Raw genomic sequence first — 27,521 nt, forward strand, 5'->3', positions numbered from 1 at the left:
CAGTTTGGGGAAGTTTTCAGCAATTATTTCTTCAAAGACACTTTCTATCCCTTTTCCTCTTTCTTCCTCTTCTGGTATCCCTATAATACGAATGTTATTCCTTTTGTATTGGTCACATATTTCTCTTAGTGTTGTTTCATTCCTGGAGATCCTTTCATCTCTCTCTATGTCAGCTTCTATACGTTCCTGTTCTCTGGCTTCTATTCCTTCAATGGCCTCTTGCATCTTATCCATTCTGCTTATAAATCCTTCCAGGGATTGTTTCACTTCTGTGATCTCTTTCCTGACATCTGTGATCTCCTTCCGGACTTCATCCCACTGCTCTTGCATTTTTCTCTGCATCTCATCCCACTGCTCTTGCATTTTTCTCTGCATCTCATCCCACTGCTCTTGCATTTTTCTCTGCATCTCATCCCATTGCTCTTGCATTTTTCTCTGCATCGCTGTCAGCATGTTCATGATTTTTATTTTGAATTCTTAGGTCTGTCTCCTTCTCAGGTGTTGTCTCTGTGATCTTTGTCTGCCTGTAGTTTTGCCTTTTCATGGTGATAGATATAGTTTGCAGAGCTGGTACAAGTGACCGCTGGAAGAGCTTCCCTTCTTGTTGGTTTGTAGCCTTTTCCTGGGAGAATAGCGACCTCTCGTTGCTTGTGCTGGGCAGCTGTGCGCAGACAGGGCTTCTGCTTCCTGCCCAGTTGCTTTGGGGTTTATCTCTGCTGTTGCTGTGGGCTTGGCCTGGCTGGGGCTGTTCCTCCAAAATGGTGGAGCCCCGTTGAAGGGGGAGCGGCCAGGAGGCTTTTTATCTCCGTAAGGGGTCTCTGTGCTCCCTGCTGCCCAGGGGGTTAGAGTGCCCAGAGATCCCCAGATTCCCTGCCTCTGGTCTAAGTGACCTGTCCTGCCCCTTTAAGACTTCCAAAAAGCACTCTCCAAACCAAAACAACAACAGCAACAATGAGAGAGGGAACAGAAAGAAAGAAAAAAAAAAAAAAGGAAAAAACAAGCGATTTTTTTTTTCTTTTTTTGTCCTCAGGTGCCGGTCCCAGGCACCCGCTCACTGGTCCTGCTGCCCTGTCTCCCTAGCACCAGGGTCCCTGTCCTTTCAAGGCTTCCAAAAAGCACCCACCCACCAGTCCCGCAGGGAAGGAACGCTCGATATTCTTTGTCCTCAGGCACTGGTCCCAGGCACCCGCTCACCAGTCCCGCTGCCCTGCCTCCCTAGCACCGGGGTCCCTGTCCCTTTTAGGCTTCCAAAAAGCACTCGCAGAAAAGAGAAAAAAAAAAAGGGGAAAAACGCGTGATTTCCTCTGTCCTCAAGTGCCGGTCTCAGGCACCCGCCCACTGGTCCCGCAGGGAAAAACGTTGGATATTCTTTGTCCTCAGGCGCCGGTCCCAGGCACCCGCTCACCAGTCCCGCCACCCTGCCTCCCTAGCACTGGGGTCCCTGTCCCTTTAAGGCTTCCAAAAAGCGCTCGCCAAAAAAAAAAAACCGCTCCGGTTTCTTTCCACCTGCCGGGAGCCGGGGGGAGGGGCGCTCGGGTCCCGCCGGGCCGGGGCTTGTATCTTACCCCCTTCGCAAGGCGCTGGGTTCTTGCAGGTGTGGATGTGGTCTGGATGTTGTCCTGTGTCCTGTGGTCTCTATTTTAGGAAGATTTTTCTTTGTTATATTTTCATAGCTCTATGTGTTTTTGGGAGGAAATTTCCACTGCTCTACTCACGCCGCCATCCTGGCTCCTAGACTGTACCTTTTAAGTAAAAATAAATTTCTGTGGTTTGTTTTTCCAGGTGGATTTTGGCTGCAATAAATCGCATTTCCCAGTAACAAAATGTCTAAATATTTAAACCAGTTTTAAACAATGAGAACTACAATCTAAAGAGCCCAGAGCATCCCTGAATGGGGTGTAACCAGTACCAACGCACAGATACATGCCTTTTAATAACTAATAGTATTTGATTATTGGCATGGACCCACTGTTTGTTAGAACTTGTCAAACAAACCAATTGTTGGAGAAGAGACATAAATATAAATACATAACCCTATAGGGCTCTTCTCAGTGACTTCAGAAATTCAAGTCTGGTGGGCAAAGGAAGGTCGAAGTGTGCTAAGGGACTGTCCTGCTGGGAGGGAGGCACAGCTTTGATTGGCTGTAAGGCTGATTAGCAGTGTTTATTGTAGTCAGTTTCCTTGGAAACAGACTGTGTGCTGGTTGACGTGCAGGAAGTTTGAATCAGGACCTGGGCTTCCGCTGATTTGCTGGTGTTGGGAGGAAGAAATTGCCTCCACCCCTCAAGCTTCTTCTAGCTGGTCTAAGAATCAAACTGACATGAGACAGATTAGAAGGAGAAGAAACTCAAAGTTTAATTACATAGCTACACAGAAGCTATACACACGGATTCCAAAGACAGAGATTGAAGTCTGTATGTCATCCTGAACCAGGGAGAAGAGGGCAGGGAAGCGATTCCCAGGAATATGAGAGAGTAAATGTTCGGTAAGCGATGTTGCTGGGCCCCGCAGAATCAATGGGGTGGGGCACAGAGAGGAATTTAACAGACTGAGCCACACTCCCTGGCCGTCAGCCCTGGTCACGCTGTGATACGGTCACCTGTGGGGGCAGCTCCTCCTGCAGCAGGTCCTCCATCTGAATTCTTTTGATGTGGTTGGTCTGGGGGAGGTCAAAGTATCTTCCTGAGTCTTTTGGGCCTTGATGATTTTCAGCCCCAAATAATGCATATATCACAATGGCACATCTTGGGTGGCCTGCCCTTAGTCCCTACACCTGCGATGCAAAGACCTCAGTGGGCACTCCGCCATTGAGACATGCTTGTCAACCCAGGAGACAAAACAGATGTAGGAGCTATGCCTTTGTCTTGTCAATGGGTTTCAGCCCTGGGCAAGTTCACTTGGATTCAATGTGACCAAAGAAATGACAGTAGAATGTTCTTGGAGTGAAAGCGTTATACCCAATTTTATTTCCACGGTGGCAGGTCAATCACTAGAATCTCGTCCACTCAGAGCGAGTCTGTATGCAGCAAGCCAGTCTCTGCCTCTGGGCCCCTCTGCCTGCAGAGCTGTCCTCTGGGCCCCTCTGCCTGCACAGCCGTCTCAGTCTCAGTCCTCCGCGCTGCCACCACTCCAGTTTCACCCAGAGTACTGGGCGGAGCTCTTTATATAGAGTCAGTAACGACGTATTGCCCACACTTGTGTAGTGAGCTAGCCAACCAGGGCCAGGCGAGAATCCTGGCCACAGGAACCTTCACTTTATCCACAGCCTTCCTAACCACTGGAAGAAAAAAGTGACAAAATCTTACCAGTCTAACAAAGGGAACTGAGCAATGGGAAAAAGAGGATAGAAATAATAAGAAGACCTAACAAACAGAAAACACAAAACTGCTCAAAAACACTGAAAAAAGACTGACACAGGCAAATGCTAATGAAAGATGCAGGTGAGGGGTTTTTATTTTAATATGTTTTGAAGAGTTTAATATTCACAGAGTTCAGTATTTGAGAGATTCAAATCAGTAAGATGCCCCTCACCCATCCTGCAGAGGCCACCAGCGTTAACAATTTCCTTTCCATTCTGCCAGATAGGAAATGGGTGGGTTATTTTCCCCTTTACACAAAAGTTGACATCAGCACAGAATGTTCTGCCTAGCATTTTTATTTATCTAATAATACATTGTGGAGATCATGTCATATCACACATTAGCAGCTTCATTCTTAAAGTGTAATGGGTCCCTGTTTAACTGGACCCTTGTGAAGAGACACCAGGGCTGTTTCCAGTCCTTTGTTATTCTTTCCAAAACCCTACAGTGAATAATATTGCACCCTTCATCTCAAATGTGCCACATGCACATGGATTAGAATAAATGCCTAGAAGCCATATTTATTGGTCAATGTGCATTTTAAATCATAATAGATATTGTGTGTGTCAATATTAATATCAAATAGAGTTTGGGACAAGACACATTAAATAGGAAAAATTGGTATTTCATATACTTATAAATATACAACATGTTTTATAAGAACATGAAGCAGCCTTAAAGCACCTTAGAAAATATTGAAAAAAGCAAAAAATACAACTGATGGAAGAAATGGACAAATTTACAATTATATAAGTAATTTTAACAATGACATGGGTCAGAAACTGACAAGTAAAGTAGAATATAGGGATTTGAGTAGCAATGAACAAGCATGAGTAAACAAAGTAATGAAAAAGAGCAAGAACTCAGTAGGGGTAATCAATAATTCAAAAGCTTTTGAAAAGACCAATAAAATAGACACATCTTTGCTAACTGCTCAAGGAAGAAAAAGGCAAGAGAGAAGACCATTAAACCACTCAAAAGATTCAAGCTTGCAAGAACAGGCCACATCTCCTTTCTAGCCAACTGATTCGAAGACACAGATAAAATGAAAATATCCGGGGAAGCATACATTACTAGCGCTATCTCAGGAAGGGGAGAAAAACCTCACTAGGAAATAACCACAGATGAAAGAAAAGGGCCATTGGAGATAGACCCACTTCCATAGCCATCCCCCACCCAAGAAGCAGTCAGCGGTCCAGGAAAGTTTTCAGGCAACCTTTGCCACATTTTCAGGAAGTGCTGATTTTCTACGTTAAATTCATTTTCTAGAAAAAGAGTGTTTTCCCAATCATTCCATGCTGGTGTACCCAGGAGCACCCAAATGGAGGAGGATTCATACAAAAATGGAAACACTGCTGCTAAGGCATGGCTACTGCTGATGTAAAAAGAACTAAGTAAGTATTAGTGAAATAGAATGAGCAGGGACTTAAAGAGGGACTCATGATGTGTTCATGGAATATGAACAATTATGTTCTTTACATAATTATATAATTTGTCACATGTTATAGATGGTATTTATTATATATATTATAAAGTTAATTATGAATTTATCCATTTAATATAGTTACCTAAGGAATTATAAGGAAGATTAAGAGTTTAAAGGAGAAAAATTTTAAAAATCAATTTGGTAAAATTCAAGACTCATGCCTTACTTTAAAAAAATTGCAATAGGCTAAGAATAGAAGGAAACTTGTTTAACTTAATAAAGGATATTTATCTCAAATTCTATACCAAATATCATGCTGAATGGGAAAGTATTAGAAACAGGAACCAGGTAACATAGTGCTCACTGTCATCTCAAATAGTCCTTGTTGAAAACCCTAGTCAGTCGATAGGACCAAGAGAAGCAATGAGGTGTGTTAGTGGGAAAGAGGAGTCCAACACTGCCATTGTTTGAGGTCAAATAATTATCTGTTTAGGAAAATCCAAGTGAATAAACAGAAAAAGCATAAGAGCTCAAATAGTTCAGTAATTTGATAAAGATGAAAGACATTTTTAAAAAGTAACACATAGAGAAAACATATTGGGAAAAATAGGTATAATAGGCAACACAATACATCCATGTTATGTAAATAGTGTCTACAAATCAATAAGAAAAAGATGAACAGTAGGCAATGATATAGACAGGATATTTGCAGAAAAATGAATACAAGTGACCAATAGACACCCCCACCCATACTAAATTATGAAAAATGATAATAATATCAATTTCTCATCAAATTGAGAAAGGTTTAGGAGTAATAATATCTAGTGGTGATACTTTTTTTTTATGAGGGAGGTGCTGTGTGTGTGTGTTTTATTAAGGTATTGTATCATTGATAAACAATCTTATGAAGGTTTCACATGAGCAGCATTGTGGTTACTACATTCACCCATTTATCAAGTGACCCCTGGCACCCTATTGCAATCACTGTCCATCCATGCAGTAAGATGTTATAGAGTCACTACTTGTCTTCTCTGTGTTATACTGTCTTCCCCATGACTCCCCCACCACATTATGTGTGCTAATCATAATGCTCCTTATTCCCCTTCTCTCTCCCTCCTTACCCCTTTCCCTTTGGTAACTGTTAGTCCCTTCTTGGAGTCTGTGAGTCTGCTGCTGTTTTGTTTCTTCAGTTTTTCTTTGTTATACTCCACAAATAAGGGAGATCATTTGGTACTTGTCTTTCTCTGCCTGGCTTCTTTCACTGAGCATAATACCCTCTAGCTCCATCCATATTGTTGCAAATGGTAGGATTTGTTTTCCTCTTATGGCTGAATAATATCCGTGGTGTATATGTACCACCTCTTCCTTATCCATTCATCTACTGATGGACACTCAGGTTGCTTCCATATCTTGGCTAATGTAAATAGTGTTGCGATAAACATAGGGGTGCAGATGTCTTTTTGAATCTGGGATCTTGTTTTTCTTAGATAATTCCTAGGAGTGGAATTCCTGGGTCAAATGCTATTTATATTCTTAGTTTTTTGAGGAACCTCCATATTGCTTTCCACAATAGTTGAACTAATTTACATTCCCACCAGCAATGTAGAAGGGTTCCCCATTCTCTGCATCCTCACCAGCATTTGCTGTTCATTGTTTTTTGGATGTTGGCCAGTCTAACTGGTGTGTGTGAGGAGATATCTCATTGTAGTTTTAATTTGCATTTCTCTGATAATTAGTGATGTGGAGCAGCTTTTCATATGACTCTTGGCCATCTGAATTTCTTCTTTGGAGAAGTGTTCAGATCTTCTGCCCATTTTTTAATTGGGTTATTTTCTTTTTGGGTATTGAGGCATGTGAGCTCTTTATATATTTTGGATGTTAACCCCTTCTCAGATATGTCATTTATGAATATATTCCCCCATACTGTAGGATGCCTTTTTGTTCTACTGATGGTGTCCTTTGCTGTACAGAAGCATTTTAATTTGATGTAGTCCCATTTGTTCATTTTTGCTTTTGTTTCCCTTGCCTGAGGTGATGTGTTCAGGAAAAAGTTGCTCATATTTATATTCAAGAGATTTTTGCCTATGTTTTCTTCTAAGAGTTTTATTATTTCATGACTTACATTCAGGTATTTGATCGATATCAGGTTTATTTTTGTATATGGAGTTAGACAATAATCCAGTTTCATTCTCTTACATATAGCTGTCCAGTTTTGCCAACACCAGTTGTTGAAGAGGCTGTCATTTCCCCATTATATATCCATGGCTCCTTTATTGTATATTAATTGACCATATATGCTTGGGTTTATATCTGGGCTCTCTATTCTGTACCATTGATCTATAGGTGTGTTCTTGTGCCAGTGATTGTCTTGATTACTGTGGCTTTGTAGTAGAGCTTGAAGTTGGGGAGCGTAATTCCCCCAGCTTTATTCTTCCTTCTCAGGATTACTTTGGATGTTCAGGGCCTTCTGTGGTTCCATATGCATTTTAGAATTATTTGTTCTAGTTTGTTAAAGAATGCTCTTGGTATTTTTATAGGGATTGCATTGAATCTGCAGACTGCTTTAGGTAGGATGGCCATTTTGACAATATTAATTCTTCCTATCCATGAGCACAGGATGTATTTCCATTTACTGGTGCAGTGCCTTCTTTAATTTCTCTCATGGGTGTTTTGTAGTTTTCAGAGTAAAGGTCTTTCACCTCCTTGGTTAGGTTGATTCCTAGGTATTTTATTCTTTTTGATGCAATTGTAAATGGGATGGTTTTCCTGATTTCTCTTTCTGCTGGTTCATCATTGGTATATAGGAATGCAACAGATTTCTGTGTATTAATTTGGTGTCCTGCACCTTTGCTGAATTCAGTTATTAGTTCTAATAGTTTTGGGGTGGATTGTTTAGGGTTTTTTATGTACACTATCATGTCATCTGCAAATAGTTACAGTTTAATTTCTTCCTTACCAATCTGAATGCCTTTTATTTCTTTGTATTGTCTGATTGCCATGGCTAGAACCTCCAGTACTCTGTTAAATAGAAGTGGGGAGAGTGGGCATCCTGTCTTGTTCCCAATCTCAGAGGAAAAGCTTTCAGCTTTTCACTGTTAAGTATGATGTTGGCTGTGGGTTTGTCATATATGGCCTTTATTATGTTGAGGTACCTGCCCTCTATACCCATTTTGTTCAGAGTTTTTATCATGAATGGATGTTGAATTTTGTCAAATGCTTTTTCAGCATCTATTCAGATGATCATGGGATTTCTGTCCTTTTTGTTGATGTGGTGTATGATGTTGATGGATTTTTGAATATTCTACCTTCCTTGCATCCCTGGAATAAATCCTACTTGATCATGATGGATGATCTTTTTGATGGATTTTTGAATTAAGTTTGCTAATATTTTGTTGAGTATTTTTGCATCTATGTTCATCAGGGATATTGGTCTGTAATGTTCTTTTTTTGTGGTGTCTTTGCCTGGTTTGGGTATTAGGGTGATGCTGGCCTCAGAATGAGTTTGAAAGTATTCCCACTCTTCTATTTCTTGGAAAACTTTAAGGAGGATGGGTATTAGGTCTTCACTAAATGTTTGATAAAATTCAATGGTGAAGCCATCTGATCCAGGCATTTTGTTCTTAGTTTTTTGATTACCAGTTCAATTTCATTGCTGGTAATTGCTCTGTTCAGATTTCTGTTCCATCCTGGATCAGTCTTGGAAGGTTGTATTTTTCTAGAAAGTTGTCCATTTCTTCTAGGTCATCCAATTTGTTAGAATATAATTTTTCATAGTATTCTCTAATAATTCTTTGTATTTCTGTGATGTCCTTAGTGATTTTTCCTTTCTCATTTCTAATTCTGTTTATGTGTATAGACTCTCTTTTTTTGATAAGTCTGGCTAGGGGTTTATCTATTTTGTTTATTTTCTCAATGAAGCAGCTCCTGGTTCCATTGATTCTATTGTTTTATTCTTCTCAATTTTATTTATTTATGCTCTGATATTTTAAGTCCCTCCTTCTACTAACTTTGGGCCTCATTTGTTCTTCTTTTTCTAGTTTTATTAATTGTGAGTTTAGACTGTTCATTTGGGATTGTTCTTCTTTTCTGAGGTAAGACTGTATTGCACTATACTTCCCTCTTAGCACACCCTTCACTGCATCCTCCATATTTTGCAGTATTGAGTTATTGTTGTCATTCATCTCCATATATTGCTTGACCTCTATTTCTATTTGGTTGTTGATCCATTGAATATTTAGGGTCATGTTGTTAAGCCTCCATGTGTTTGTGAGCTTTTTTGTTTTCTTTGCATAATTTATTTCTAGTTTCATACCTTTGTGGTCTGAGAAACTGGTTGGTACATTTCAATCCTTCTGAATTTACTGAGGCTCTTTTTGTGGACTAGTATGTGATCTACTCTTGAAAATGTTCCATGTGCACTTGAAAAGAATGTGTATCCTGCTGCTTTTGGGTGGAGTGTTCTGTAGATGTCTGTTAGGTGTTCTAATGTGTTGTTCAGTGCCTCTGTCTCCTTACTTATTTTCTGTTTGGTCAATCTCTCCTTTGGAGTGAGTGATGTGTTGAATTCTCCTAAAATGAATTCATTGCATCATATCCCTTCCTTTAATTCTGTTAGTATTTGTTTCACATATGTAGGTGCTCCCATGTTGGGTGCATAGATATTTATAATGGCTATATCCTCTTGTTGGACTGAACCTTTTATCATTATGTAATGTCCTTCTTTGTCTCTTGTTACTTTCTTTGTTTTGAAGTCTATTTCATCTGATGTAAGCACTGCAATTCCTGCTTTTTTCTCCTCATTATTTGCATGAAATATCTTTTTCCATCCCTTTACTTTTAGTCTGTGTATGTCTTCAGGTTTGAAGTGAGTATCTTGTAGGCAGCATATAGATAGGTCTTGTTTTTTTTATCCATTCATTAACTCTATGTCTTTTGATTGGTGCATTCAGTCCATTTACATTTAGGGTGATTATCAACAGACATATACTTATTGCCATTGCAGGCTTTAGATTTGTGGTTACCAAAGGTTTGATCAAGGGCAGCTTCTTTACTATCTAACAGTCTAACTTAACTTGCTTAGTAAACTATTTCAAACACAATCTAAAGGTTCTTTATATTTTAGGTGTCATATTCTATACTCTTTGTGTGTCCCTTGGCCTTTGTGGGTAGTTGATTTAACTTTGAATTTTATTGGTAATTAATTGGTCTACTTCCTTTACTATGGTTTTATTTTTTCTGATGACAGCTATTTAGCCTTAGGTACACTTCCATCTATAGCAGTCCCTTCAAAATACACTGTAGAGACAGTTTGTGGGAGATAAGTTTCCTCAGCTTTTGCTTATCTGTAAATTGTTTTATCCCTGCCTCAAATTTAAATGATAATCTTGTTAGGTAGAGTATTCTTTGTTTGAGGCCCTTCTGTTTCATTGCATTAAATACATCATGCCACTCCCTTCTGGCCAATAAGGTTTCTGTTGAGAAATCTGATGATAGTTTGATGGGTTTTTCTTTGTATGTGATCTTTTTTCTCTCTCTGGCTGCTTTAGATACTCTGTCTTTGTCCTTGATATTTGCCATTTTAATTATTATATGTCTTGGTGTTGTCTTCCTTGGGTCCCTTGTTTTGGGTGATCTGTGTACTTTCATGGTCTGAGAGACTATTTCCTTCCTCAGATTGGGGGAGTTTTCAGCATTATGTCCTCAAAGAGAGTTTATATCGCTTTTTCTCTCTCTTCTCCTTCTGGTTCCCCTGTAATACGAATATTGTTCCGTTTGGATTGGTGACACAGTTCTCTCTTTCATTCCTAGAGATCTTTTTTCTCTGTGCCTCAACTTCCTTGTATTCCTATTCTCTAATTCGTATTTCATTTACTATTCCTCTACCTCATCTAATCGGCTTTTAAATCCTGCCATTGTATGTTTCATTTCAGATACTGTATTTTTCAATGTTTCTCTGTCTTGAAGTCCTCACTGGATCTTGAATATTTTTCTGTAGCTCCGTGAGCATGTTTATGACTTTTATTTTGAAATATTTATCAAGAAGATTGATGATTTCAGTTTCACTGAGCCCTCTTTCTGTTGTTTGAGGGATTTTGGTTTTTACCAGTTTGTTTTGCCATTTCATATTTCTAATGATTACTATGGAATAATAACTGTGTGTAGGTTGCGCCCTCTAGTGCCCAGATGCTATACTCTCTGGAGCTGCCCAGCACCTGGAATGATGGCGGGGGTTGCAGGGGCAGGGCACTGGTGCCTGCTGGGAGGAAAGAACTCTTTCCTGCTTCCTGGCTGCAGTGCTTTCCTCCACTGTGAGGGCCAGTGGGCCATGCACACAGGGAGGAGCCTCTGCATTATGCCTCTGTAGCTGCTGTAGGTGGTGCAGCCCTCTGGCTGGCCTGGTGTGATGGCATGAGCAGCAGGTTTGCGAACCAGTGCCAGCAGGGAGGAAGGGGTGGCAGGCTGTGTATTGCAGTGGGAGGCCTTGGTGCTGTGTCACCAGCCAACAGGATGGAGTGCCTGAAGCTCCTGAAAGCTTCCAACCTCCTGGGCTGAGTGTGCTAGGATATCATCCACCTGTCCTTTCTCCTGAGCAGCAAGCTCTGTGTAATCCTTGCCCCTTTGTGCCCCTCTCGTTATTGGGAAGGCTTTCAAGGTCTGTAATTTTCTTTTTTTGTGGTGCCTTTCTTTTGTCCTGGAGCATCTGGTTGTGGGTACCTGTCCTCCACAAGCAGCTGGAATCTCAGTCTTTCTGAGTATTCCACTTGTCTTAGCTTTCCAACCCCACTAATCTCCAGAGCACCATGTAATGTGGGTTGATGCTCCCAGAGCAGAGCTCCAGGGCTGGGTGTTTAGCAGTCCTGGGCTTCTCCTCCCTTCCTGCTGCATTTCTCTTCCTCCTGCTGGTGAGCTGGGATGGGGGGAGGGTTTGGGTCCCAGCAGATCTTGGGTTTTTCTACTTTACCCCTTTCTTTGAGGTCTTCTCTTTTCCCCAGATTTAGACAGTCTGTCTCAGTCTTCTTTCCAGTTGCTCTTTCAGGATTAGTTGTATTTGCTGTATTTTTATGTTATATGTGGTTTTGGGAGGAGGTTTATGCTTTACTTCTCATACCACCATCTTTTCTTCTCTGCAGTGTGTGTGTGTGATCTATTATTTTTTTGAAAGGTAAGCTTTTGTTGCTCCAGGACAACTCGGATCTCACCAACTCCTAGCTGGGTAGGGCACATAGTGTGACTAATTGTGGACACAACATTATCGGAAGCCTGTGCTACAGCCCTAGGCTACTTTCAAAGACACTCAGCTGTGTGAAACCTGACTTGCTTTTAAAAATTTGAGTTCCATTTTTTTTCCTCTGTCTCACTCCCCACCTTCCATCTTTGTGGGGCTTCTCGCTGTCTGGGTGACACAGGACTTGGGCCTTGCTGTGCATTGTGTCATGGCCCCCTGTCACACTCAGTGTCTGGGCCTGTGACCTCTGGAGCCTGACCTGGCTTGGTGCCTGTCTGTAGCACCTGGGGTGGCCTGGCTGGCAGGTTAGGCCAGCTCTCAGGTCCTGGAGATGGTGTTGGGAAATGGGTGCCTTCATGTTAGTGCCATCTTTTTGGAAGGTGAGCTTTCCGTGGGCTCCTGATTTGATTTTAGGGGAGGCCAAGTTGCTGTTCTCAGGGTAAGTGAAGGTCTAAGTACACGATCACAGTTGCTCCAGGACTTGGGTCCTAGTAGCTGCAAAAAGCTAGGAGCTGGGTGGGTGAGGTGCTTCCCCTCAGCTGATTCATTTTCTCATGGTCTGAGCCGTTTCCCATGCATTTATGGGGAGTGTTTGTTTAGTCTCTTCCCTGCTGGCTGTGACACTTCCAGAGACAACAATCCCAGTAGAGGTCTTTATGAATGTGAGATGCACCGAAGTCATAACAATGCCAAGTGAGGTCCTTAAGTGTCACCCAAAGGCCAAGAGCTGAGTCGCTTCCTGAGCTCTCCAGCCAGCTGCAACCCCGAATCCCCACTGCTCAGGCCTGCTCAGTAGGAACTCATGCGGGCGCCTCGTACTCTGTATGGGCTCATTTATTTTGTTTATTGCCTGCTTCCCTCCCCCTAGATAGCAAGTTCCACGAGGATGGGCAAGTTTGCCTCTGTCCCCAGGGCCACTGCCAGCACCTGGTGTCCGTCCCACACTCCACTGAGTGAATGTCAGGGAATGCATACCTGGCAGCAGGTGTCCTGCATGATGGCCGCCTCTTGAGGGGGACACTGAATTCTCCTTCAGGAGGTGCCTCAGCCTCCAGGCAACAGTTTGGAGGGAATGAAGGGGGAATGCACCTGCTCTGTCCCCAGCTGTCTCAGGACTTGGGAAAGGGTCTTAGACAGGCTCCCTTCAGGGGCACCAGGCTTGGAGGAGTCCAGTGTGATTCGGGCAGGGCCTGGGAAGCATCAGCCTGCTGGATGGTTCCCACATGGAGCACCCTCCGCCATCTCCTAGCCAGGATCTGCTGAGTTTCCATTGCTCTCAATATGCAAACAGGCTCCATGGTGCAGGCATCGTTGCCTGGCATGTTTTAAGATGAGAAGACAGGAGGAAGCTCTCAGAGGCGTTCACTCAGGGACAGAGCTGGGGTTTGTCTCCTGCCTTACAAGGATGGTATGTGGAGGGAGCAGAGTCCTTCTGAAGCTTGTGGAGACATAGTTTAAGAAGCAAATCTATTCAGCATTATGAATATGAACTTCACATTTGGAAGATGATACTAAAAATATTCTTTAAAAGCATCACTTGCAGAAAATGAAGCTCATCAGACTCTTCTTGGCCAGTGGAGCTAGCTCTGTAGAAGATCCCCCTTCCCAGGCTGGGGGCACCCCACCCCATGCAGTGGGCCAGAATCCCTAGGAGGGGGAGAGTGAGCAGTTTCATCCCAAAGGGTTTTTAAAGGTCTGGAGAGCCTGTAGCTGGAGAGCCAGAAGGCGAGGCTAGGGTCTGCAGCACAGTGAGTCCCTCTCTGGCTCTGTCATCTGAAAGGGGCAGAGTGGGGCACGGGTATCCAGGGCCACCCACCCCATGTCCCTGATACGTCGTGAGGATATATAGCGTCAGGATCAGGCCACCTGGGGGCTGGTGATGTCTCCTGAACAAACCCTTCCTTTCTGCACAGACCATCTCCCCACCAGCCTCCCATCCCATTTCGTCTTTGCCTGGTGGGACCAACACTGGGGAGAATCACCGGAGACGCTTCCCTTGAAGACTGTGCACTCCTCTGACCGGCCCGTGGGGGCCGGCTCTCCCTATGGGAGGCGGATCTGCCCCCTCAGCTGGAGCTGGGGCACCATGCCCACCCTCTGAGTCCCAGGCCCCAGGAGTCTCAGTGTGGAACGGAGGTCACGTGGATCTACTGGAGATCACATGCCAGGTGGAGAGACAGCATCATTCTGTGGTTTAGGGTCACCAGGAAGTGAATCATCCCCACAGAATGGGTAATGAATGACTCCATTTTATAGATGGAAGAAAAACATATCAGCAAATCAGCCACCTTCCCTCCCACATTCAGGGGCTTCTCCTAGACTAAAGTTAGGTGATTGGTGGGCTGGGTTCCATGGAGCTGTAGACAAGCAATAATTACCCATTATCAGCATCCAAAAAGAGCTGCTTCCCCTCATTCTGGTACCCCACTGGGGGCTGCTCCGGCACCCAGGTGTCCTCTCCTGGGTCTCCCAAGGGCTGGGCACAGGCAGTGTTTGACTCCTGCCTCCCAGGGACAGCACATGGAGGGAACAGGGAGTTGTCCTGAGGCTTGGGGAGACATAGTCTAAGAAGCACATTTATTTAGCATTGAGAATATGAACTTAGATTTGGAAGATGCTACTAAAAACATTTTTAAAAAGCATTAATTGCAGAAAATTAAGCTCATCAGAGTCTTTCTGTGCTCCAGTCCCGTGTCGCTCTGTGCATTCTTCCAGGGACAGCCACAGCCAGAATGAGCTGTTTATAAGAATGCGTTCTTCTATTCCCCTGAAAAAGGATTGGCAGGGAAAGCAGTTCTCCTCTTTGCTCCCTGGTATTGTATCTGTATCTCAGAATTCCTGCTGAAGCCCACCCTCTAAGGCATTGCATTATTTTAGAATCAACTGAATTTCAACCAGAAAGTGAGTGTGAACATTACAAAATGGAAGCCCCTCTTCACTCCTCAGAGCCAGCGTGGAGGTGATATGGGCCAGGGCAGACTTCGGGGAGGAAGAGGGCGTGTTTCTGATGGCTTGCTGGCTGTGTGACTTCTAGTAACAATGCCACCCAAGAGGGATCAGTTCTCTCACTGCTAAAACATAGGACATGTTGATCTTAGATGTCCCTTCCAACTTAGAATATTGTCAATTCCAAGGGTGGATATTAAACAATGTAACTGCAGGAGAGTTATACCTAATAGTGTGTGTGTGTGTGTGTGTGTGTGTGTGTGTGTGTGTGTGCGTGCACAGGGAGGATTTAAAGTCAGCTGATTTTACAATCTTGGAATGGGGAAGGCTTTTTAAAATACAACCCCAATCCCAGAAACATGAAAGAAAAGATTCATAAATTCATCTACATGAAAAGAAACCTTATAAAATAGTCAAGACAAAAGATAAACTGTAAAGCATCCACATCAAAATGTTAATTTCTTCAGTAAGTAGTACCTCCAAATCAAAAGTAAAAGGATCAATCTACAGAGAAAAAGAAAAACATCTCAATGCAAATAGCCAAAAACACGTGAAATACTGTCAATCTAACAAGGGAATGCAAAGCTAGGTAACGAGATACATGTTGTCGTTTCCTCTGTAACACTGTATTGAACACTGCTGATGGGTGTGCTCTGATGGAGGCCCTGCGGTGGCAGTTTGACAATCCATCAAGTTGAAATGCCTGCACCCTTTGACTTGGGAATTATACTCAGGAACTTATCCAATACATATTTGGTAAGTAATGAAAAGGTGTGTCTGCAAAGTTAATCACTGTGGCACGGTAAGAACAAAGGACAGGCATCCATTGGCTTCTAGGGAATTGATTAAATGGAGTGTTGTGTATCCACAACACAACAATATTCTGCAGTTGCTAAAGTGAGCAGCTCTGTATTTACAGATGTGTATCTCTAAGATATTTGGTAAGTGCAAACAAGCGGGGTGCAGAATGGCCCCCGTAGCCTAGCGGCATTTGCGGTTTTGACATGGATACACCTGTAAGGACACCCATGGAACTTGTCACAGTGCTGGTCTCCAGAGAGGAGACAGAGGGTCTAGGGGGACAGGAGTCAAAGGGGGGGGACATGTTGCCTGCTTTCAAATTTTATTCTGGTACACGTGTTACTTGTTAAAAATAAATACAGCTCTTAAAAATAAAAACATTCCTTAGGCTAATCTAGGGGTAGAAAATGTTAAATATTGATGGGAAAGAAATCCTGTGTATAATGTCATGTGTATAAACATAGTCATTCATGGTCATCTCTCAGCTTCAGTTTTCTCTCACTTTGAAGATTCCCTGCTTTGGAATTGAAACTCTGAGAGAAAATTAATTTCCTCTCTGTGTCTCTATAGCCCTTCAAACTGTGTAAGTCCCTCTCTGGGTACAAGATGGATGGAAGAAGAGTTGGCCTCTTATGTAATTCACTTTCTTTTGTTCTGGATTTCTAAAATGTAAGTCTCCTAAGAGTCTCACTTCAAAACAGAGAATACTGAAGAATGTCTTTGGAATGCAAGACAATTTGCAACCTATATTATACATGTGCGAAAATAAAAGCTGAGACAAATCACACACACACACACACACAAATAATAATAATAACGTTCCTCTGGACTAATGTTTACATCCTCCCAGAATCCCTGTGGTGAAGCCCCCATCCCAGTGTGATGGCATTTGGAGGGGGTGCCTTCAGGAGGTAACTGGGTCTTTGGGGGTGGAACCCCCAAGATGGGATTAGTGCCCTTATAAGAACACTCATGAGAGAGCCTGCTTCCCTTCTCTCTGCCACATGGGGACACAGCAAGCAGGTAGCCATCTATCAATCTGGAAGAGCCCTCCCCAGAACCCAGCCTTGCTGGTACCCTGGTCTCAGGCTTCCAGCCTGCAGAACCATGAGAAATGAGTGTTGGGTTGAAGCCACAGTCTATGGTATTGAACTCTGACTGTGACACGAGAAGACTCCCATGGCAAACTGTTTCATGTGGTCAGAACAGTGTCTGAAATGGGTGGCAGATGTAGCTAGAGATGGACGCAGCTGCCACTCCTGTGCTGGAACCGACCTCCCCTTCTTCAGTTGAGCCTCAGATGAAGGAGATGGCTTAGGGTTAAGAACACAGATCTTCAAATTCTAGGGCAGTGTCCCAGGTGGTGTGATGCCCACATGGGAATGGCTGTGCCAACCTTCTCCTGAGCCCCATGGTGGGTGGGATTGCCATGAACAGAGCGTTCCCTTGCCTTTTGGAGGGACACGGAATGTATCTGGCAAGTCCGTGTAGTGTGTGTGTTTACCTGCTGTCTGTGCCTTGTCAACATCCTGGCCCCCAGGCCTCTGGACCACCACGGGTGGAGGACTCAGCTGTGGCCCCTGCCCACTGAGACTGCAGACTGGTGACCAACTGCCTGGAAAAGTTTGGAGGGAAGCCATTAAAGAGCCATCAGACACATCGGACTCCTGAGTGTCTGTCCCACCCTCACTGGCTGACCCTCTGCACCACCATTTCAGCCCGAATCCACAATGCCAGGAACCCCATGTAGATGGATACCAGTTCTGGGCAAGGTGTCTCCTTGCTCCAGGACTGGCATATGCTCTGAACTGGGGAGATGTTCCTCTGTTTTGTGGAGGATAACCCTGCTTTTTGGCTGGATCTTGTCTTCCTTCTGAGGATGACTGACATGCTGACATTCCAGTAGCTTCCCAGACACACGTGAAAGTCCCAGGATTGATCTCGTTGGAAATAAGTGTGATTTCAAGAAGCACTTGCAGATGTTTGGAGTGCTTTAACCCAAGAGAGCCCCCTCCACACCCTGCCTCCCCATCGCAGCATGCAGGTGACCCAGGCGAGACTTGCTGGGCCAGGGGACCTGGGGCCTTTTTCCCTCCAGCCTCTGCATTCCTCTGGGCCCTTGGCACCATTGCCATGAAGAGCCACTGACAGCAGGGGGTGCTCAGATGACCCTCCTGACTGAAGCACAGATACTGTCAGCCAGGTAACCAGGAGAGACAAAGCATAAATACCACAGCATTTGGCTGTAGTGCACATCTAGAAAGTGCTTGGGAAGGCAGGCAGCATCTTCCTCGAAGAGCACTGGGGATAACAGGTGGTGTAAAACGATTGGGGGTCACCCACCATACTGAGGACTGGTGTCAAATAAATCATAGCTAAAACCAAAACGATGTCATGGAAACAAAAATATGACAAACATAAGCTTCTGTGATCATGAGACAGAATCTCATTATCTACCAAGACACAGAATTTCAGAGCTCACTTAGCTCTCCCCCTTCATTTACAGGTGAGGAGATGGTGTTCTGGAGAGAGAAGGGCATTTGTCCATGCATAGAGCCCAAGACTGCAGGGCAGGAGCCTGGGGACACTCAGGTCTCCTCCCCCAGACACAGAGCAGTCTCCACGCAGGACTGGCTTCCGAGAGAAAGGGTGTGCCTGGGGTGCAGGGGGTCCCAGAGGCCACACACCTGCACATCCCACATGAGGGAATGCCATTCCTTTGCAATGCACAGTGGTCTAAAATCCATATCCCGGCTGCAAAAAATGGTAAACATCGAACTGATAATTTTTCTTATACTGAGTGTGCAAGAGTTTGGGGATGGGGGATGTGGGGAATTGCATGGATAATTCTGGTTTTGTTCAACTTACCTAGGATGAAAGAACTGACAATGTGTTGCATCTAAAACCCTGTCATTATTCACTCTACAGGCCTGATGTCTAGTCCTGGGTCTGCCCCTCTGGGGTAGTCAAGTGGGCTCCCCCTGCACGCAGTATCTCAGCTACCACAGTAGGGCTGGCCAGGGACCAGGAGTTGCTGACACCTGACGCCTTCTCTGAAGTTCACTCTCTCTGGTCTCTGCTAGGGTGGGAGGTTTGGAGCACAAGGGTCTCCTGGGTTTGGGCTCCTGTTCATGCTGTATGTGTCCTTAGGTATGGGCTCAGCTTGTGCACCAAGGCTCCTGTTGCCAGGCAGCTCACAAAGGCAAGAATGAGGTACACTCTACTGGGAAGGTAAACTGCAGTGTGTGTGATGTACCAGTTGGCTAAGCTGTTATATCCACATCTCAGTACTGCTGTGGAGGTATTTTGCAGATGTGCGTAAGTCCAGGAGATCACCCTCCAGAGCACGGGCTGCCTCATGCAGTTAGCTGAAGGCCTGGGGAGCAAACCTGGGGTTTCCCTGAGAAAGGAGAGATTCTCCAAGGCTGCGGCCTCAGCTCCTGCCCCAGAGTTGCCAGCCTGCCCTCCTGCTGTTCTGGGCCTTCAGATGGCAGATGCCGTGCCTTTAAATCTCTCTGCCTCCCCTTCCTCTCCCTGTCTCCTCTCCCCTCCCACCTGCATATATTCCTCCGGGTTCCCTTCCCTGGACTCTCTGCTGGAACCCTGGGTGTAGAGTCCCTCCCACACTGGTGCATCGTAATTCAATCTTTATCATAATTCAAGGTGCATCGGCTTTATTTCCGATATGTATTTCCACTCTGTTGCTTTTGGAACCACTTAGGAGGCGAGGGGCTCAGGTGTCTGTGAATCAGGAACACTTAGGCTGGGAGGGGTGACTGGAGAGGAGGAGAAACAGGCCAGGAGCCCTGGAGAAGGCCGAGGGGTCTGAGGAGAATTGCTGGAGGACACACACTCCCTCCCAGTGTCCAATGGCCAGATCTGGGAGAGGCCAGCGCTTCTGGGGACTCTGGCGGGCTCTTTATTTTGGCTAATAGTTTTGAGGGACAACACAGATTTGCTTCCAGGAGCCTTGACATGTCCTCTGCCCAAAGCTGGTACTTGGAGACCTGCTCTTGCCCACCTGCTCCTGTTCAAGGAGGGAGCAGGCATGGTGTCTGGCTGGACCTGAGTCGGGCTTTCCAGAGTCCAGAGTACCTTGTCCCCTCAGATAATTGCCTTTCCCCTCTCGATGGGGTTTCCCTGGACACACACCTGTGGGCTGCTGGCATGTCCTCTTCAGTTAGGTTACCTGAGAGGACCTTTCATAATTGCTGCTCCTCGGAATAGCTCTGGCTCCTCAGGGGTTTGAGGACAAGGAAAAGCACCAGGCCAGACCTTGGGGTATGGAACACATGCTCCCCATCAGCCCGGTGGCAATGCTCCGAGGTGGGAACTGAAGTCAGAGGACAATCCTCCAATCGGGATATGGGTTCCAAGGCTTCATCTGCTGCCATTTGCCTCATGCTTCAGCAAGCGTTTTCTTTTTAAGAAAAAAATAATGCTGGTATTTGAAGACAAGACAAATATTAGCTTGTAGGCTCACCAAAATGTCAGGCCTTTAACTGATACGGTTTTCTGAGAGACACTGCTTGCTTTGCAGCACATATAATGCTTGGTGAACACAGGTGTGCCACATGAGGTCTACATATAATTTAAAAATTCCTAAAACATGATTCTGAGGCGAGTATATAGTGAGCCTGAATCAGCGACTCATTGCGATTCATTTAACTCAGCAAAGAGGGAAGCAGCCAGACGGCCAAGCTGGTTCAATGAGCTCTTGAGGAAGAGATTGATACAGTCCTTTGGAAAAGGGATGGTAGAGTAAGCTTGATATGCAGATTCCAAATTGGGAGATAGCTTACAGGCGGTAACCACAGGACCTTTGGGCCATCTTTTCTGGGACAAATATCCCTTGCTGCCAATCAAGTTCATGGCCAGCATCTCAAGTGTGGCTCCAATCAGGGCAGAGCCCGTAAGTCCTGAGCTCCTGAGCAGAAGGTAGCCCTCAGCAGCTGAGCTGAAAGCTGTCACATTTCCAGGCTGGGAGAAGCTTCCAGCAGGTCTGCCTGCCTCCTGCCTCCTCAGCTCACTACTCTGGTGCATCTGGAGGCAGGGGCGAAGCTGTTGCTCCATCTGTTGGGTGAGGAGTGTGCCCGGGTGATGTGGCCAGCATGCGGGCTGAGTCCCACTGCGGCCTTGGTCTTCCGTCTCAGGTGGGTGGAAACGTGCACACCCAGCATTGTTTTGAGGATCAGATTCACAACAGTGCATGTGATCTCGTCACCGTGAAGCAGCAAGCAGGGCGCTGTCCCCACCTCTGGGAGGGCATGGGTGGGCGTGGTTCCTGCAGCCTCTCGGGTGGTGGGGCAGGGGGAGCTCACCCCCTGCAGCGCTGGGGGTGCCACGTGGGGGTGCTCCAGCTGAGCGCTTACAACTCTGTGTCCTGAGATCTTGGGGGTAGTGGACCTGCTGCCAGAGGCTATTTTTGCCTTGTCCTAGGTCATCACCGGGCTAGGGGTAAATAATCCACTGGGTGCTGAAGAAGGACTTCGAGGATCACAGTGGAGAGTGGCTGAGCTGCAAAGAAAGCAGGGGAGGCCCAGGGCAGGGTTGCCGGGTTTAGCAAATAAAAATCAGGACCCCTAGGTAAATTTGATTCTCAGATCAACAGCATGTATATATTTTTTCAGTATAAGTACGTCCCTTGTGTTATTTGGGCTATATTTATACTAGAAGTTTATTTGTTGTTTCTCTGAAATTCAGATTTAACTCCCATGCTGTATTTTATCTGGTAACTGCAGCCCCAGAGACCAGCAGGGGCAGAAGGAGAAACAGGGCCTTTTCCTGGAGGGACGGGGTGAGGTGTTTGAGAAGATACCCTGGGGGTGGGAGCAGGGGTGGCGGGGGAAGATGGTCAAAGAACAGGTGGCCTGTAGAATGACACCAAAGTGGGAATCCAAGGCAGCCATGGGGTCGTGCCAGCTGGGGGCAGCCACACGGTACACAGAGGTTGGAGTGAGGGCTGTCGAATGGACCCAGAGCACGGGAATGAGGCAGGGGCAGGCAGATGCTGTTCTGAAGCTGCTGCGGCCCACGGGTCAGCCAGCCCTTGCGTCTGGGCAGGCAGGGCAGGGTGGTGAGGCTTCATCGTGGAAAGAAAGGGGCCAGCTCAGTGAGCCCTGATGGGGGCTGTGGCGTTTGGAAACGAGGTGGGTACCTAGAAGTGGGCATCTACATGACTGCTTAGGGGAGTGTGCTGGGCTTCCTCTGGTTGGTTTTCAGTATGAAAAGTAGGGAAGCTGTCAGCTGTTCATCAAGGGCTGTCTGTCTGGGGCTGCATGTCACAGGATGATTGCTCAGCTTCCTGGATGGTCACCGCAGGCAGAGGCTGGCTTCCTGCAGGCCTGACTACCGCAGGCTGGCTTCTGGGCAGGGTGTCGTGACAAGGAATTTGTGTCCAGCATGCTGTGTGGCAGAGTTCTGGTTTTACGTGTGGTCTTGCCCTTGTCCCTTCTATCATTGTTTGGGATCCAGAGAGGAACTGAGTGTACAGAAAACTGCCAGGCAGTCTGGGCTGCTGGCTTCAGCAGACAAGGCTGGAGGGGCTGGGGGGGTGTAGAGGGAGCTGGCTAGGAGGCTGAGGCCCCTCTCCAGCATCCCTTAGTGCAGGGGGACTGGGGAGCCCGGACCCCTGCAGACCCCTGCAGTCCACATGAGGTGTGTGGCCGGGACCTGCACTGCTTTCCCCAGTGGGGAGTGGGCTGGCACGCTCGGCTTCTTCAGAACCAGCCCCACGGGACCCACCCCACTGGTGTTGCCAGGCAGCTGCATGTACCCCTGAAACTCCCTCAGAGTGACAGTCCTTCTGTGTTCCACCAAGTACCAAACCACTTAGGACCCTGATGTTCTCCAGATTCACGGCATTTTATGAAGAGTGGTTTCCATGTTTACAGGTGGGGACATGCAAAAATACCGAAAGGAAATTTGAACCCATCTGGCCCAGATGCAGAAACAGGAACCTGTTTCCCAGGTGTGCAGTTAGGTGGGCCCTGTGAGTGCCGGTCAGCTGCACAGAGGCACCTGCACCCCCAGCCCTGCCCTGGGACAGGAAGGCAGCTGGAAACCACGGGAAGCAGCATCCAAACAGAGGGCAGGAAGCCTTTGCACCTGTTTGCTTTCCACAGGAAGTGTCCTGTCACTGATACCTGCCTCCCTCCCTCCCTCCCTCCATTCCTTCCCTTCTTCATCCCTCCCTCCCTCCCTCTCTTGTCCTTCTTTCCTGGCCTCACCCCCCCCTTCACATACTCTTACATGCCCAGCACGGTGAGGTGTGCTCAGGCTGGCTGGTGAGTGAATGGCATGACCTCTGCCCTGTGGGGAAGCCGGCTCACAGCGCTCTGCAGGACACCTCCCTATTCGCAGAGCAGAAACCCTTCTGTCCCCTGTTGGGTGCTGTGTGGAGAAGCAGCCAGTGGCCACCTGTGTCCAGACCTTCACAGGCTTTGGCACTTTCTCTGTCTACCTTTGCTCCCTTGCTAAGGCCTTTTTCCTCAATATCTTGACCCTCTCTAATATGTTTACATCCTCTGGAAATGGGGATTCCCAGACAGGGAGCATTTTCCACTAAGGCCTGACCAGACCTGGTAGGAATGTGTGGGGAAAATGGAAGATCCTATGGCCAGGACCCTCACCTGACCCTAAACTACTTGATAATGTAACTAGTACTAGGCCACTGCTTCCACATCCATAGGCAGTAAGTATTATTGACTGAGTCACTGCATACAGAGCTCCTCCCAGTGCTCTGGGCAGAGGCAGTGACAGAGGAGGATTCTGGACCTGCAGACTGCTGGATGCAGATGTGATTCTAGTGCTCAACCTGTCACTAAGGGAATAAAGCCAGTATAAACCCTTTTACCTAAAAAGCATTCCATTGCCATATCTCAGTCTCACCGAATCCATAGTTAACTTTCCCTGGGCTGAAACCCTCAGGCAAGACAGTTCTGTAAATATCCATTTGTGGGGATGGGGGGTGGGGGAAGCATGTTTCTAAGCCATGCCCTGTACCCAGTGGGGTGTGCAAAGGCATGCAGACCCCGACCCTGCCCTCCACGACAGCTTGTTGGAGGGCAGGGCCTCCCAGGAACAGGCCTCAGGTGGGCAGAGCTTCCAGCCCAATGTGGGGGCCTCATGCTGCATCAGTAGTAATGTGCATTTGGGAAGCTCCACCTTGCTGAGGGTCTCGTACAACAGTGGCCTTAGCTCTCAGCTTCTCCTTTTTAATTTACCTTTAAAGTTTTTGTTGATATGTTTTTCTTTTGTTTCTTGATTCATTCATTTAATTTTGTTACCTTTTTATTATGGAAAACCTCAAACATACCCAAGTGGGGAGAACGGTACAATAAACGCCCCACATGGAACCTTCACCCTCCTCCAACAGTAACATTCAGGCTAATCTTGTTACATCCACACAGACCCCCCCGACCTCATTTCATTCATAAATTTCCAGGAGAACACAGTGTGTTTTCTCACCCCGTGATACAACTTTCTCACCTAAGAAGTGAAAGATGGTAGAGTTGGATCTGGTTGTGCTCCAGTGTAAAAAAAACAGTCAGGATCTTTGCAGCCTCCTGGACATACGTTGTTACTGTTGTCCATTCCTAGGAGACCACCAGCCCCGTGAAAGCCCTGTTGATCGTGTGCACAGTCGGCTGTGTCTCTGGTTCCTGTGCTTGGAATAATCTGTAAATCCTCACCAATGACCTGGGGATGTCATGAAACAAGCCATTTCTTCTGCCTCGTGCACAGAACCAATTTCTTCCCACTCTGCATTACCACTCCCTGAGGCCTCACTTCTTGCTTTAATAAGCTGAATCCCTTTCAACGAAATCAGCTTGAATTCTTTTTCTTATTAGGGATTGTTCTCTGGATGATTATCCAGGATGGTAGTTCTCCACCCCAGCCACCCATTAGAATCACCTGAGCAGCACTGAGGAAACCTTAGAGAATCTGAAATTGCCTGTCTTGGGTGGGTGAGACCCAGGCACAGGGGTTTCCTAGGGGTCCCCAGTGGTGCTGAGGGAGCCTGGGTGGGGGCCACTCTCCAGCTGTCCTCTAAGCACTCACAGCATACAAAGCACACGCATGGTAATCAGCAGAAATAAGTGCCCTGAATGCCTGAGATAATTTGTTTGACCCAGTTTTTTACTTTTTAAGTCCAGGCAACAGCTGGAGCCACACTTAAGGCAGCAAGCAGAGCTAATTGAAAACCACCAGGGGCTCCCCTTCCCCGAGAGGCACGCCAACCAGAGAACCTCAGTGGGCACCCATCCTCACCCAATGGGAGGTTAAATCCCATTGAAGGGGACTTCTAATATCCATGGGAAGGGGTGTAGGCACAGTTGGAAGATGACCCCTGAGATTCCCATCCCCTAGTGGGCTTGCCCTTTACAATCCTCTCCCTGAATTGCAGGCAGAACCTGTGACTATGATGGGATATCATGCCTGTGAATAGGTTACTCATCAATTGATTTTGAGTTACTCAAATTGGGGGTGATCCTGGTGGGCCTGGCCCAAGCAGGTGAGTCCTTGCAAGGGACTGGGCCCTTCCTGGAGTGACATGTTGGAAATTTGAGGGGCCAGTGGAGCAGACCACATGGCAAGGACCTGAGGGTGACCCTAGAAGCTGAGAGTGGGCCTGGCTGATAGCTAGCAAGGCAATGGGGACCTCAGTCCTACAACTCCAGGGAAATGCACTCGACCCACAGCCTGGAGGACACTGGCAGTGGGTCTCTACCCAGGTAACTCCAGAACAGGACACCATTGGCTGACACTTTGATTGCAGCCTGCTGAGACCCTGAGCAGAGGACCAGATCTAGCCATTGTCCCTTTTATTTCCTTTGCTCAGGGTCCACAGAGGAACTGAGTGTAGAGAAAAAGACCTCCATGGAAACCATGAGATAATACATGTGCAGGCTTTTGTTCATTCATTTAGGTTTGTAATAAATAAAATTGTAAAATATACGTAATGTAAAATTGACCATTTTACTCATTTTTAAGCATACAATTCAGTGGGGGTGGGGGAACCCAGGCCACTGGGAGGGCACTTCGCAATGCTGTGCAACTGTCATCACTATTTCTAGAAATTTTTCATCTTCCCAAACTGAAACTCTGTTCCCATAAACACTAACTCCCAGTTCTCTCCTCATCCTGCCTCGGAAATCTCTGTTCTGCCTTCTGCCTCTAAGACTCACTGCTCTAGAAACCCCATGTAACTGGACTCACAGCATTTGTCCTCTTGTGACTGGCTTATTTCATTGAGCATAATGTCCTCATGCCCTTTCGTGCTGTAGCATGTGTCCAAATGTCCTTCCTTTTTAAGGCTGAATAGCCTTCCACTGTATGGGTAGACCACATTTTCTTTATCCGTTCCTCCATCACTGGACATACAGGTTGTTTGCACCTTTGTCTGTTGTAAATAATACTGCTATGAGCATGGGCACACAGAAATCTGTTCCCAAGTTGCTACATTTTAAAAAATTTGTTCTGTAGCAGTAGAAAACTAATACTGCAGATAACTGATTCCAAGAGGAGCTCTTCACTTGTGTGTTGTGTCTGTGCGTCATAAATACTGGAAATGCTTCAGTGCTTTTATCTATGTGTCTTGCTTTACCTTCATAATAGCCGAGGGTGCAGGAGACCCAGCAGGGGGGACCCAGGCCCAGCTCTGGTGCATGCTCCGCTGAAAAGTGTAGCTCTCCTACGAATGTCCCCTTGCACCCCACTGCTCTAGGTCCCACCTCCTCCAGCCTCCTTCAGACTGGGATGTCCCTGAGACCAGTGCCTTGTGCTGGGGACAGCCTGTCAGAGCTCACAGCCTGAGTGGGCTCCAGTTTGAATGGGGACCTATAGGAAAAGACAGGCCTCTGGTGTGTTCCACTGGGTGGCGCTCAGGGAGTCTGGTAGGTGGCTGGCTGGCAACTCCAAATCTTGGGGTGGGCATAAAAGGCCCAGCCCTTCATTTCCCAGGGAGATTATGATCATGCATTTTTGAAGATAGTTCTTTTGAACCACTTGGAAACAGCCAGGCAGTAAACATAGCATGTATTTTTAAATCAAATGGAGAGCTTGTTCCTAGAAAATATTTCTACAGTGCATGCCGTACTTGCACGATGATGGCTCTGACAGCTGCTGACATTTCTAGGATGAATTTTGAATGTGTTCATGCATTTTAAGTTAAGTTAAAGGTCAGTCTATGTGGTTCATATCCATGAGAATGGAGATGTTTTTAGCATGACAATTTTGTTTATGGAATGCTGCCCAGCCCAAAACAAGAACAAGGATGGAGGGCATGAATGTTAGTTTTTCACCACGGATAGCCTCTCTACTTCTGTTGAATCAGAGTAGATTATAAGCTTTTGGGTGTCCCCCCCGACCCCCGACCAGGTACTGGGGATACGTAGGTCAGTAGGGCTGGAGAAAGCCTCACGGATTGAGGGAGCTCATAAGGGCTGTGTGGGGGAGTGTGTGACAGTGTGGACAGGATGAGGAGAGGTGGAGAGGCGGGCAAGCTCAGAGCCTTGAACGAGCTCCTGTGCCCCATGGATCCCAGGATGGGCAGGTGGGGTCCTGCTTTCCCCAGATGTATTTGACCCAAAGTGCTTGTGCAGGAGCATCTGCTGGGAATAACATTTTTCCATTCCACCTTGGGAAACGTGGCCGTATGCCATGGGGACCCTGGGAGGGGCTTTGAACAGGGAGCTGGCAGTTTTCTGAGTCTCTGCGACGGTTTGATGGTGTGGAGTGGGGATCCGAGGCAGGCATGAC

General features: G+C 46.3%; 1 long non-coding RNA gene across 1 annotated transcript; it reads left to right on the forward strand.

The window, feature by feature from the left end:
* Positions 1 to 2,271: 2,271 nt before the first annotated feature.
* Positions 2,272 to 16,549, forward strand: LOC108393597 (uncharacterized). Its single transcript, XR_012131907.1, has 3 exons — positions 2,272 to 2,486; positions 4,630 to 4,754; positions 13,925 to 16,549. It is a non-coding gene; the product is annotated as an uncharacterized lncRNA (long non-coding RNA).
* Positions 16,550 to 27,521: the final 10,972 nt, after the last annotated feature.

The sequence above is a fragment of the Manis javanica genome, chromosome 1, assembly GCF_040802235.1.
Source record: "Manis javanica isolate MJ-LG chromosome 1, MJ_LKY, whole genome shotgun sequence".
Classification (NCBI taxonomy): domain Eukaryota; kingdom Metazoa; phylum Chordata; class Mammalia; order Pholidota; family Manidae; genus Manis; species Manis javanica.